Source organism: Sapajus apella, unplaced genomic scaffold (assembly GCF_009761245.1).
Source record: "Sapajus apella isolate SASKATOON/1434 unplaced genomic scaffold, GSC_monkey_1.0 scaffold21, whole genome shotgun sequence".
NCBI classification, from domain to species: Eukaryota; Metazoa; Chordata; class Mammalia; order Primates; family Cebidae; genus Sapajus; species Sapajus apella.
Window position 1 is genome coordinate 5524568 of NW_022436961.1, and position 13195 is coordinate 5537762.

Here is a 13195-nt window from a genome sequence, read left to right on the forward strand (position 1 = left end):
AAAAGAAAGCTATATGTAAAAACAAAAACTTTTTTTAAAAAAGGCATTTTAAAGCCTTTAAGTTATGAAATGTGAAATATAAAAGCGTATAAAACTTGAATGTACAGTAAACAAATAATTAGGTAGTGAAAATACAAAAATTAGCTGGGCATGGTGACACACTCCTGTAATCCCAGCTACTTGGGAGGCTGAGTGAGGTAGGAGACTTACTTGAACCCAGGAGGCAGAAGTTGTAGTGAGCCAAGATTGCGCCACTGTACTGCAGCTTGGGCAACAAAGCAAGAGTCTCTGTCTCAAAAAAAAAAAAGGAAGTGAACGTCATGTAACTATTCCCCAGGTAATAAGCCCTTTAAGAAAAGTTGCAGAGACAGTCTCATTGGTTTAGCTGATATTGCTTTGGTGGTAGTTGGACTTTAAGGATAAAAATGTGTTGATGTCCTTCCTTGGTGGGTTTTATTTATTTACTTTTTTTATTTTTATTTTTTAAATATAATCATAAGAACCTGAGGCCCAGGCGCCGTGTCATGCTTATTTTTTTTTTTTTTTTGAGACGGAGTTTCGCTCTTGTTACCCAGGCTGGAGTGCAATGGCGCCGTCTCGGCTCACGGCAACCTCCGCCTCCCGCGTTCAGGCAATTCTCCTGCCCCAGCCTCCTGAGTCGCTGGGATTACAGGCACGGGACACCATGCCCAGGTAATTTTTTGTATTTTTAGTAGAGACGGGGTTTCACCATGTTGACCAGGATGGTCTCGATCTCTTGACCTAGTGATCCACCCGCCTCGGCCTCCCACAGTGCTGGGATTACAGGCTTGAGCCACCGCGCCCGGCCTCGTGTCATGCTTTTATAATCCCAGCACTTTGGAAGGCGGAGGCGGGAGGCTCACCTGAGGTCAGGAGTTGGAGACCAGCCTGGCCAACATGGCGAAAGCCTGTCTCTACCAAAACTACAAAAGTTAGCCGGGCTTCGTGGTGGAGCCTATAATCCCAGCTACTCGGAAGGCTGAGGCAGGAGCATCCCTTGAACCCAGGAGACGGAAGTTGCAGTGAGCCGAGATTTGGCCACTTCACCCCTCCTGGGCGAAGAAGCGAAACTCCTCGAAAAACAAAAACAAAAAAACCTGAAAAATTCATAACAATGAGAGGTCAACAAATATGAAAACTGAATAACCAATTTTCAGTTGTTATTGTCAGAGGTATCTGAACAATTTTTTTGAAAGCAGCTTTCTAACATTTATTGTCAGTGTTTAGTGATTTGAAATCTTAGTACCTTACCGACAAATACAAAAACTAATACTGAATCCTGTTTATACAAAGTGTTGTTTATTTATTTTTTTTTTTGAGACGGAGTTTCGCTCTTGTTACCCAGGCTGGAGTGCAATGGCGCGATCTCGGCTCACCGCAACCTCCGCCTCCTGGGTTCAGGCAATTCTCCTGCCTCAGCCTCCTGAGCAGCTGGGACTACAGGCACGCGCCACCATGCTCAGCTAATTTTTTGTATTTTTTAGTAGAGACGGGGTTTCACCATGTTGACCAGGATGGTCTCGATCTCATGACCTCGTGATCCACCCGCCTCGGCCTCCCAAACTGCTGGGATTACAGGCTTGAGCCACCGCGCCCGGCCTCAAAGTGTTGTTTATTTAGAGTTCATCTCTGTTGCACTTTTTGGTAAGATTCAGTGATTAGGTTTTAAATTAATATGCAAACTCTAAAATGATTGCTTAGAAAATGTTTTGTCTACATTGTTAATTTCTTAGCTTAACTATCTTATTTAACAAAAACGAGTTTGACACTCTTGCTTTTGCAGTAATGGAACCATTCGAGAAGTATTAACATAAGAAATAATCATTGATGACAATCTGTGTTTGACCCTTCATCCTTTGTGCTTCTTGAATCTTACCTTTTCTTTAATTTGGCCAAGAGAACCAAATTTCTTTTGAAACTAGAGAAACTGCATTATGCTTTCCTGGCCTTCAAGACTATTTTCTTAGGTATTTGGAAAGGTTAAGTGTTAATTTTTGAGGATTAGGATAGCAGAAAAAGTTGAATGCCTTTTTCCCTCTGAGTACCGCTGAACACAGTCTATTTGCGTACAACTCTGCAATGTGAACTTTGAGAAAGGCATTTTTATAAATGAAAGCCTTTATTTGGTTATTATAATTTTGTCACTCTAAGCGGTCTCCTTTTATATGACCTCTGCAAGATTCAAATGCATCAGAATGTAGTATTTCATATTAGACTGTGGTGAGAAACTTCTTGTTTGCTTTATTGTATCCCTCGAATTCTTTTCTGTAGTGCAATAGAATGTCATTCTTTTTTACTCCCATTGAAGGTTAAATATATTTCTTGCTAATTTTTCCCTTCCATGGGTGATAGTGATTTTAAATCTTGGATATATATGTTGAGTTTTCCTAGTTGTGGAAGTAAACATATTTGATATTTTTAAAAAGATAAATTAGGTAATTTGGCTTTGTGTATGAAGTAGAGTTAATATACTTTTATTTACCTCATGGTCTCTGTGTCATTACCACTTGTTAGTTTTTATTTTTTAATGGAAAACTTGAACTTCTCCAAAGTGGCTACTAGTTTTAAAATAACATTTATGTAAGGATTGTTTATTACAGAGAAATTGAAAACCAGAAAGTATAAAGAGAATTAAATTTATCTAAAATTCTACTAGCTAGAAGTAACTACTATTAATATTTTGTTCTATATCCTTCCAATATTTTTTCTTATGTATGTTTTTTTTTTTACATAATTGGAATGGTACATCCATATTATTACATTATGAAATATGTTTGTGATTTAAAAAATCGATATAGAATTTTATTGTATGGGTGTGCTTTTATCTACCATTCTGTGTTGAAGATCTTTTAAGTAATTTGCAATTTTGGGATATTTTAAGTTGATGGATGCCCTTATACATTAAAAAAAATTATATGATTGATTATTTCATTACAATAAATTCCTCGAAGTAGAATTACTTAAAAGATATAAACATTTTGAAAGCTTTCGATACATATTTCCAAATCTTTCTCTTGAAAGATTTTTAAAATAATGGTTTTATTGAGATATAATTCATATATAAAATTCACCCATTTAAAGTACACGATGCAGTGGCTTTTAGTATGTCCACAGGGTTGTACAACCATCACCACAATCAATTTCAGAACATTTCCAGAAAGGTTTGAACCAGTTTAAATCCAGCAATATCATAAAGTTTTGTTTTAAAAATAGCATTTATTTGTAACATTTAAAGTGTAGTATAATATACAGGAACACAACAGCTTGTGTGATATGTATTTTATATGCATTTGAGTGAGATTTTAGAAAGTCCTGCACGTAAAGATGATGCACCTATGTCCTGTTTTAAGAAAACCTGACATATAAAGTTTAAGCTGATGAAACAAAATACGAGGTATATTTTTTAAATTATAAAATTATTCTCCTGGACAGTCAGAATGTCTTTATTAAGAGACTAGTATGTATGATTTAAAATGTTTTTTTAAAAATTCAAATTTGATTTAGAAGCGCCTTATTTTAGAAAACATCTATGGAAAGTGTGTTTTACCTATACATTTAACTGTAGCAAACTTACTACCTTATAGAAGATACGGTTTTCTTTTTATTAAGAGTGGTTTGCTTTGTTCTAACTGAACTTCACCCATGAAAGTTGTTCTTTTGTCTTGTTTGCTTAAGCCATTTAACAAAATATTTTTTAAAAACTGGGTGAGCTGGCTGGGCGCGGTGGCTCACGCCTGTAACCCCAGCACTTTGGGAGGCTGAGGTGAGCAGATCACAAGGTCAAGAGATTGAGACCATCTTGGCCAACATGGTGAAACCTCATCACTACTAAAAATACAAAAATTAGCTGGGCATTGTGGCCACATACCTGTATTCTCAGAAGTCTAAGGCAGGGCAATTGCTTGAACCTGGGAGGTGGAGGTTGCAGTGAACCAAGATTGTCCCACTGCACTCCAACCTGGCAACAGAGCAAGACTCTGTCTCAAAAAAAAAAAAAAAAAAAAAAAAAATGGGTGCGCTGGCTGGGTGTGGTAGCTCACACCTGTAATCTCAGTACTTTGGGAGTCAGAGGCAGGTAGACCACCTGAGATCGGGAGTTTGAGGCCAGCCTGGCCAACATGGTGAACCCCGTCTCTGCTAAAAATACAAAAATTAGCTAGCATCGTGGCGCGTGCCTGTAGTCCCAGCTACTCGGGAGGCTGAGGCAGGAGAATCACTTGAACCCAGGAGGCAAGGTTCAGTGAGCTGAGATCATGCCACTACACCCCAGCCTGGGCAACAGAGCAAGACTCTGTCTCAAAACAAAGCCCCAAAAAACTGGGTGGGTAGTGAATTATAGGGCAAGAGTCAAGGAGATCTGAGTTCCTATCCCCACTTCAGTTTACCGCTAAGATCAGTGTTCTTATCTCTAAAAGTGCAAATGAAAATATATTCTTGGAATTATGGGGATTCAAATTAAAAGTACTAGAGTGTGCCTAGAACTGCACCAGATATATAGTTGTTAATTAATAACTTTTTTAGTAGAAGAAAGATAACGTACACAAAATGAGCTAGTCTTTAGTCACATGTTTAATGAAAGAAGAAATGAACTCAGTTGGCCTAAATTCACTTTCATAGAAGTTAAAAGTTGAACAGAATACCTAAACAGAATCTTTGCATGGGTTATATGGGTGTTTCTTAATTGGTAAGAAAATTCATGCTGGTTCAAGTTTGAACATGAAGTTAACTTCCCAGTCCAATTTTACTTCCACTGTTGGTATTAAAACTTGATGATGGCTATAGCTTCACCAAAGCTTGGTGCCCTGGTTAAACAAATAGGTAATGTAAAATTTGGATGTATAATGTGTAGTTCCTAATTTTCTAACTTTTATTGCTATTTTGAAAACTACATGTTGAATACAGTTGAACCTAAAATACTAAAGTGATAAACAAAAAAAACAAACAAAACCCTAACTGGTCTTTATAGAAGATAAACTTAGTAAATTATCATTTTAGATATAGTAAATTGCTTAGTGCTTTAAAAACTATGTATCATTTTTGGCATACCTTCTCTTTTGCCCTTTTGTGGGGAATGGAGAATACAAGGTAAAAGAAAGTAAATTTGAATGTTTGCAAAATTTTAAGAACCAATCTCAAACCATTTTACTGTAATTTAAAAGTTTGTTCAGGAAGTAGGTAGGAAAATATGTGGATGAACTTGTTAGTTTACTAGATTTCATAGTGAATGGAACAAGATGACTGATGAAAGTTGTTTGTAGTAATTTTCATTGTGAGCAACTACCCTTGCTGTAAAGGATTGGAAAATAATGTAATTTCCTTGAAGTGGTAATACTGTCTACTGTTGCCGGGTGTGGTCAACAACAAAGTAAAGACAGCTGAGGTTAAACTAGATAAAGGGAAACAGGGTATTTTACTAGTAAGATTGATATTGGTAAAACGCAGTTCAATAGTAATGTGGTTAAGTCAGGAAAAAAAATATGAACTACAAATCAACCTAAAATATTGTGTAACTTAATGGAATCATAGTCAAGTGAAAACTGTCTGAATTTAATGACAGGGTTTATGGTTAAATGAAATACTTGGTGGTGGTTGTTGTTGTTTATATTTTGTTAACTATATTCTATTTCATGTGGATCACTTCCTAATTCAGGATATTTTAACGTCTTTAATCATCGTCCTTCTCTAAATTTTTAGTGGAAAATTTAAAATGAACACATTTTAGAAAATATTCAAGTTGACAACACTAAAGCTAAACAGATTGTGGAGTAGTACAGTTATACTATAAAAATATTTTGCAGCTCAGCAAATATTACAGGTGGCTCACACCTGTAATCCCAGTACTTTGGGAGGCAGGTGGATCACCTGAGGTCAGGAGTTCAAGACCAGCCTGACTAACATGGTGTAACCCCATCTCTACTAAAAATACAAAAATTAACTGGGCATGGTAGCGCATGCCTGTAATTTCAGCTACTTGGGAGGCAGAGGCAGGAGAATCACTTGAACCTGGGAGGCAGAGGTTGCAGTGAGCCAAGATCGCCCCGCTGTACTCCAGTGTGGGCAACAAGAGCCAAACTCTGTCTCAAAAAAAAAAAAAAGATACTTTGCTCTATTAGTAGTTTAAATTCAGAAAAGTTAAAACAAATTAAAAGAAAACATACAACTTCTCCAATACACCTTGATTTCTTACTAGAATTTTGTAAAGAGAATCATGGTGGTCATTCTGATTTTACCTCATAAAATCCTAGGGTTGTGAATTTCATGTAATTGTTTGATATTACAAATAATGGTTGTCTTAATGTTAAGGTGGTAGATAAGGTTTAAAGTTAGTGTTTGTTTGTTTGTTTGTTTGTGTGAGACAGAGTCTCATTCTGTTGCCCAGGCTGGAGTGCAATGACAGTTTCGGCTCACTGCAACTTCCATCTCCCGGGTTCAAGTGATTCTCCTGCCTTAACTGGGACCACAGGCATGTGACACCACGGCAGCTCATTATTGTATTTTTAGTAGAGACCAGGTTTCACCTTGTTGGCCAGGCTGGTCTTGAACTCCTGACCTCAAGTGATCCATCTGCCTTGGCCTCCCAAAGTGCTGGGATTACAGGCATGAGCCACCACACCTGGCCAAAAGTTAGTATTTTAACCACATATATTCTTGTCAGAATGAAGATTCAAGCCCTGCATTTATGTATTGATAACTAGGAGGAATCACAGCTCATTTTCCCATTTGTTCGTGGTCCTTTTATATATGTGGATCACCTGATCCAACCTTTTTATGATGTTAAATCAAAACCCAAAGATATTGTCTGTCTTCAAAATTTATGCAGCTAAGTTAGAGGTAGAAGCAGAACTAAAGTTCAAGTCTCATGACTATAAGACCAATGCTAGAGTACATCTTCTACTTTGTGGACATTTCATTTGACCCTAGGTATATGAAATTTTTTTTGTGTGTGTTTTTGAGACAGAGTCTCATACTGTCGCCCAGGCTGTAGTGCAGTGACGTTATCTCAGCTCACTGCAACCTCCGCCTCCCTGATTCAAGCAATTCTCCTACCTCGGCCTCCCAAGTAGCTAGGACTACAGGTGTGCACCACGATGCCCAGCTAATTTTTTTGCATTTTTAGTAGAGATGGGGTTTCACCATGTTGGCCAGGATGGTCTCAATCTCCTGACCTTGTGATCCACCCTCCTCGGCCTCCCAAAGTGCTGGGATTACAGGCATGAGCCACCGCACCCAGCATGAATTTTTCCTACTCTGGTGTAGAAATCTATTTGCTGAACTTCTCTTATGTGACTTCTTTATAGCATCACAGTAATACTAACAGATTTCTTTAAAAACTTATAATTAATCTTATTTTTATTAAGCTTTTTTTTTTTTTTTTTTTTTTTTTTTTTTTTTGAGACGGAGTTTCACTCATGCTACCCAGGCTGGAGTGCAATGGCACGATCTCGGCTCACCGCAACCTCCGCCTCCTGGGTTCAGGCAATTCTCCTGCCTCAGCCTCCTGAGTAGCTGGGATTACAAGCACGCGCCACCACGCCCAGCTAATATTTTGTATTTTTAGTAGAGACGGGGTTTCACCATGTTGACCAGGATGGTCTCGATCTCTTGACCTTGTGATCCACCCGCCTCGGCCTCCCAAAGTGCTGGGATTACAGGCTTGAGCCACCGCGCCCGGCCTTTTTATTAAGCTTTTAAAGGATGTTTTTGTTAAGGTAAAATTTGAAAAATAATGTAGATAAGCACAGTCTAATAGAATTTTCTGTGATGGTGGAAATACACTGTATCTACACTGACCAATATGGTAACCCTAGCCACATGTTGATATTGAAGGCTTGAAATATGGCCAGTGTAGCTGAGAAACTAAATTTTTAATTTAATTTTAACTTGTTTAGATTTAAATAGCTACATGTGGCTAGCCCAGAATCGATATTCTTAGTGAAGGGAAAGAATTAAGTAGATGTGGGCATAATTTTAGATTGTTTGCTCTTGTGATTACTGTATTTGTGTGTTTTTGTGGACTGGATGTTTAAAATCTCATTTTTCCAATATGTTTGCTATGTTAGGTAAATAAGTTCTTCATGGGAAAGAAAGATAACTATAACTTACTGATAATAGTTGCTTGAAAGCTGGAATATTTTAAAACATTCTTTTAATCAATGCAGATGCAGTTATTAACACTACAGATTGCTGACCAACAAAATGATTTAAATATAGACTGCATTGCCTTCATTCCAGCTAGTTATTTATTTATTTATTTATTTATTTATTTATTTTTGAGATAGTGTCACACTGTTGCCCAGACTGGAGTGCAGTGGTGCAATCTTGGCCCACTGCAAACTCTGCCTCACAGGTTCAAACAATTCTCATGCCTCAGCCTCCTGAGAGATGCATTTCAGCTTATTTTGGACTAGTTATGTTTATATAACATTTAAGATTTAAACTTTATATTATATAGAATACTTGAGTAAACCATAATTTAAATCTTTTTACTATAGCCATAACTCAGAAGCCTCAGAAACAAAGTGAACTTCAAAGGAAATAAAAGATAATACCTGATGAGCCAAGATTGTGTCTCTGTACTCTAGCTTGGGTGATAGAACGAGACTCCGTCTCCAAAAAAAGGAATCTAGCCTCCGTCCCTGTATTGTATTACTCTGTTTTGTTGTAGCATATCATTCTCTGAAATTTCCTTGTTTATTTTAGCTCTATGAGACCCGAATCTTATTTCTTTGGATTTCTCAAGGTCTAGAACAGGGTGTGATACATAGTTGGTGTTCAGTAATGGCCCACATCACAGACCAAAACAAAAATAGGACTCTACAAGGAGAAAGATGTATAACATGGCACTTGGAGTCTGGAAATAGGCAAGGTGAGACTCAGCTTTTACTTATCTTGGTAGTGTTGATGTGGATAATTCAAGCTGGTTAGTTTAATTTTGTATAGAAATGTTTCTCTGGGAACTCAATTAAAAACAAACTTTTGTCCAGATATACAAAATAAATTCTATCCACCTTATAGAGCTGGAAAATGGAAACAAACATGAGAAAATATTTCCATGGTCAGTGTTTGACTAGTCTAATTTCTTTGGGAAAACAGAGGTTGTGGGATTTACTCAAAGTCATTTGTATGCCATTGGTGGAATGGAGAGGAGGATTGCCAACTCCTAATTTTCCAGTGTGTTGTTTTGACTTATGATCCATGAATGAATGTCACTGTGTAGCAGACATAGGCACTTTGACATAAGCAGAACTTGGTTGATGCTGGTTTGTGTTATCTGTGAGTAGAGATCAAACATTCTCTTATAGTAAATTAGGTGATTTAATTTCTAATTTTTAAATGCCAACATGATAAATGTGGAAAGGGTTTTGGTTTTATTCAGCTATTCCTATGCCTATTCTTGAGTAGTGTTTTAAAATGTGAATTAAAGCATGTTTATTTAGGAAACTTGCACATTATTTATCTTTACAAAATAAATTTCTACTTAGTGGTTATTCTTTACAAAAAATGTTGGATTAATATAATTTTTTGATGGCTATGAGGGGCTTTTTTAAAAACTGTGACCATTGTATGTTTAAAAAAGACTTTAAAAAATGATTCTTAGTGTGAGTTTTCTTTCTCCCTATATATTTTTATGAAAATCAGCCACAAACTTCAGTGTGGCCCAGAGATTTCGGTTGTCAGAAATTGAAAATCTTAAATAGGTAAATAGTCCTTTTTCAGTAGTAAAAGGACCCATAGCATTTTATTACGTCATACCTAATAATTGCTTGACTGCCATTTTGTTATTTGTATCAGATCTACCTCTGGAATGAGAGTAAACTCCAGAGCATAGAAAGCTGTGGCAGCTGTGTCAATGAAATGGGAGAAATCATTTCCATTTCGTCTGGATGCGTGAGAGATGACAGCAACACCCTACCAGCAATTAAAATCTTATGGCTTTTCCTGGTTGTCCAGGGACAAATTGTAGGTCACATTATCATGATTGTATCTATAGGTAGAACTGTTTATATTGTGATGGGGGAAGACTTCTTTCATTGTTGTTGTTGCTGTTGCTGTTGTTTGAGACAGAGTCTCAGTCTGTCACCCAGGCTGGAGTGCTGTGGCACAATCTTGGCTCACTGCAACCTCCACCTCCCAGATTCAAGTGATTCTCCCACCTCAGCCTCCTGAGTAGTTGGGACTACAGATGTGTGCCATCATGCCCAACTAATTTTTTTTTTTTTTTGTATTTTTAGTAGACACGGTGTTTCACTGTGTTGGCCAGACTGGTCTTGAACTCCTGACTTCAAGTGATCCACCTGCCTTGGCCTCCCAAAGTGCTGAGATTATAGGTGTGAGCCACTGTGCCTAGTCTAAGACTTCTTTTTTAAGTGATTATTTCTATTTTGGGTACCCCAAATCTTAGGTTAATGAATCTAAGAGGACACCTCTCCTTCTCATTTATAGGGATGCTCATGAAGCTGAAGATGATCAAATGAGTGGAAAGGCTTTCAGAAAAACCCTTGTTGCTGCTGTAGCAAATTACAACAAGCCTAATGGCTTAAAACAACACAAATTTATTTTTTTACATTTCTTGATGTCAGAAGTCTGACATGGGACTAAAATCAAGGTGTTGGCAGAGCTGCATTCCTTCTGGAACTGTTACCTTGATTTATCTAGCTACTTCCTTTTTTTTTTTTTTTTTTTTTTTTTTTTTGAGATGGAGCCTTACTCTGTTGCCCAGGCTGGAGTGCAGTGGCACAATCTCAGCTCATGGCAACCGGCAACCTCTGCCTCCCGGGTTCAAGTGACTCTCCTGCCTCAGCTTCCCTAGTATTTGGGATTATAGGCATGCGCCGTCATGCCCAGCTAATTTTTGTATTTTTAGTAGAGACAGAGTCTCACCATGTTGGCCAGGCTGCTCTCAAAGTCCTGACCTCAAGGGATCCGCCTGCCTGTGCCTCCCAATGTGCTGGGATTACAGGCGTGAGCCACCATGCTCGGCCCTCTTCCTCCATTTTCAGTCAGCAGTCTTTAAATCTCTCTCTGACTCTTGATCCTTCCCACCAAAAGGATGATAAGGGTCCTTGTGATTATGTTGGCCCCACCTGAATAGTACAGGCCGACATGCGGCATTGTGTTTGCTGCCATTCCTATATTCATTTAGCAGCTTTCTTTCCTCACATACTAGGGGATAGGGTTACAGCAGTGAGCAAGATGTAGAAGTACCCAGTACCTTCATTAACATGGAAGTAATTTTGTTTTGTTTTGTTTTTCTTTCCGTGACTGAAGCCACTACTATACTATGCTTTGGAAACTAAAAATAAATCTGAACTTCAGTTATCAGCACGCATTTGGCAATTCTCTGATTACTGAAGTTGCTCAGAGACACCTAAATATCTCATGATATTCTAAAATAAATTGATTTTATGTTGAGCACAGATTTTGTATTAGTCTATAAATGATACAAAAAAGGAAATCATTTTATTAGAGTTTCAGATTCTCATCATGAGTTATGTTCTACAGTGATGATGTTATGACAGTTTCTGTTATCCTATTCATCATGAATGTAGGTTTTATATACTGATACAAAAGACAAAGCTTCATGTCATAACATACCCACTGTTTAGGAAAATATGAATCATAATATGTTGTCAATCGTTTATATATGCTTGTAGAATTATTATTAGATTCATAGAAGAGCACATCATATTAAATGTGGTTATGTAAATGTTTAAAGTTTCTTGGAAAAAAATCATTGTCAGGTTGTGACTCTTTTGGATGATGTGTTACACTCTGTATTTTGAACACTTAATAAAATATCCTCTAATTTTAATTTTCTGCCAAAAAGATTACTTGCTAAAATTTAAAAAAAAATTATATGCTAAACTTTTTAAAAAGTTTAAAAATAATTGGGGCAAAATTTTTTTGTGTTTTCCTCTGAGTGTCGATACATTTATGAGGCCTTAGGAAGTAAAAAGCAAATCTACACTCAATTCAAAATGCATGCTATTAAAAAACATCCTGTGATATTTCAGTAATACTAGTTACTTAATGGTATTAGCACATATTAAGCTATCTAAATGGTTAATCTGATCTTGTGCCCCCCCCCCCACTCCCTTACTGTGATACTTTCTTCTGTTAGGATTGATTTGTTTATTGATAATGTGTCAGGCACTATAGTCAGCTCTGGGGATTCAAGGATGAACTAGTTTCATGTCCTCAGACTTTCAGTCTGTCCATATTCTCTGGCATTTAAGTTGTTTTTATTTCCTGGAATTTTATAGTGTGCTTTCATTAAATACTTATAATTTGGTTTTGCAACATATCAAGAAAAGCCCTTCTAAAAATCTAGATCATTTAAAACCTGTGATATTAAGAAGCCAAAAAGGTTCTCAGTGGAAAGTCTTTTAGGTACTGGTTTATTGTAGGTCTTTGGAAAGGAGCTTGTCTCTCCTCCACTACAGGTTAGAACTTGTTTCTTAAGCCAGAAATGTCTGAGGTCCCCTGCCCCCTCTCTCCCTATTCCCACACCCCCAGCTTCTCAACTCTGGATATTTCCCTTTGTCATCAGGGCACTTGTCCCTTTCTGTCATTAGGGATCAGAAAACAAGGTTTTGTTCTCTGACACCCAAGACTTGACATCATGCAGGTACTCAGTATGAAATCAATAAATGCATCTGACAAAAGGCAATTTCCAAGCCTCATCTCCAGCACTTTCCTTTCTGTCTCCATCTCTTCCATATGGTGATGTAAGCTGTATGGCTGCAAGGACCTTGTCTGAATTTTCATCCATATAACTTTAGTGCTTAGCTCAGTGTCTGGTCAATAGGTGCTCAATAAATATTTGTTTCATTAGAGAAGCCTGTGTAGGTTGGGGTGGGGACAACTGGCTGTAACTTTTGGTCACCTTCCTATTGTAGCAGCAGCAGAGTGGGAAGGAAGGAGCTTTTGACCTGAACCTCGGCACAGCCTTGTCTCAACATACAGAGGGCAGTTAACAAACAGCAGCTGGTGTCCAGAATTTCTGTAATAAAGTATTTTACTATTATTTCTTACGCCTATGTTTTGAGATCACATTCACTTATGCACACACCCTTTCTGTATGTCAGGATGGCCCTGTAGAATGTGTTTAGTGCTCTGACTATAGCAGGATGCCATGCCAGCAGAAGTGAATATGCAACCTGGCTTCAGAGGG

The 13195-nt window shown here is 37.6% G+C and overlaps 1 protein-coding gene across 14 annotated transcripts in view; it reads left to right on the top strand.

Annotated features, from left to right (window-relative positions):
• NSD3 (nuclear receptor binding SET domain protein 3) overlaps window positions 1–13195 on the top strand; it is a 116288-nt gene that overhangs the window by 9112 nt on the left and 93981 nt on the right. Inside the window, exon 1 of one of the 14 annotated variants that reach the window (XM_032288168.1) lies at window positions 8393–8887. The exons of the other annotated variants lie outside the window; for them this stretch is intronic. The gene's annotated coding sequence lies outside the window, so the exon portion shown is untranslated. Of the gene's footprint in view, window positions 1–8392; window positions 8888–13195 lie in introns of those variants that run through there. 14 annotated transcript variants of the gene reach the window in all.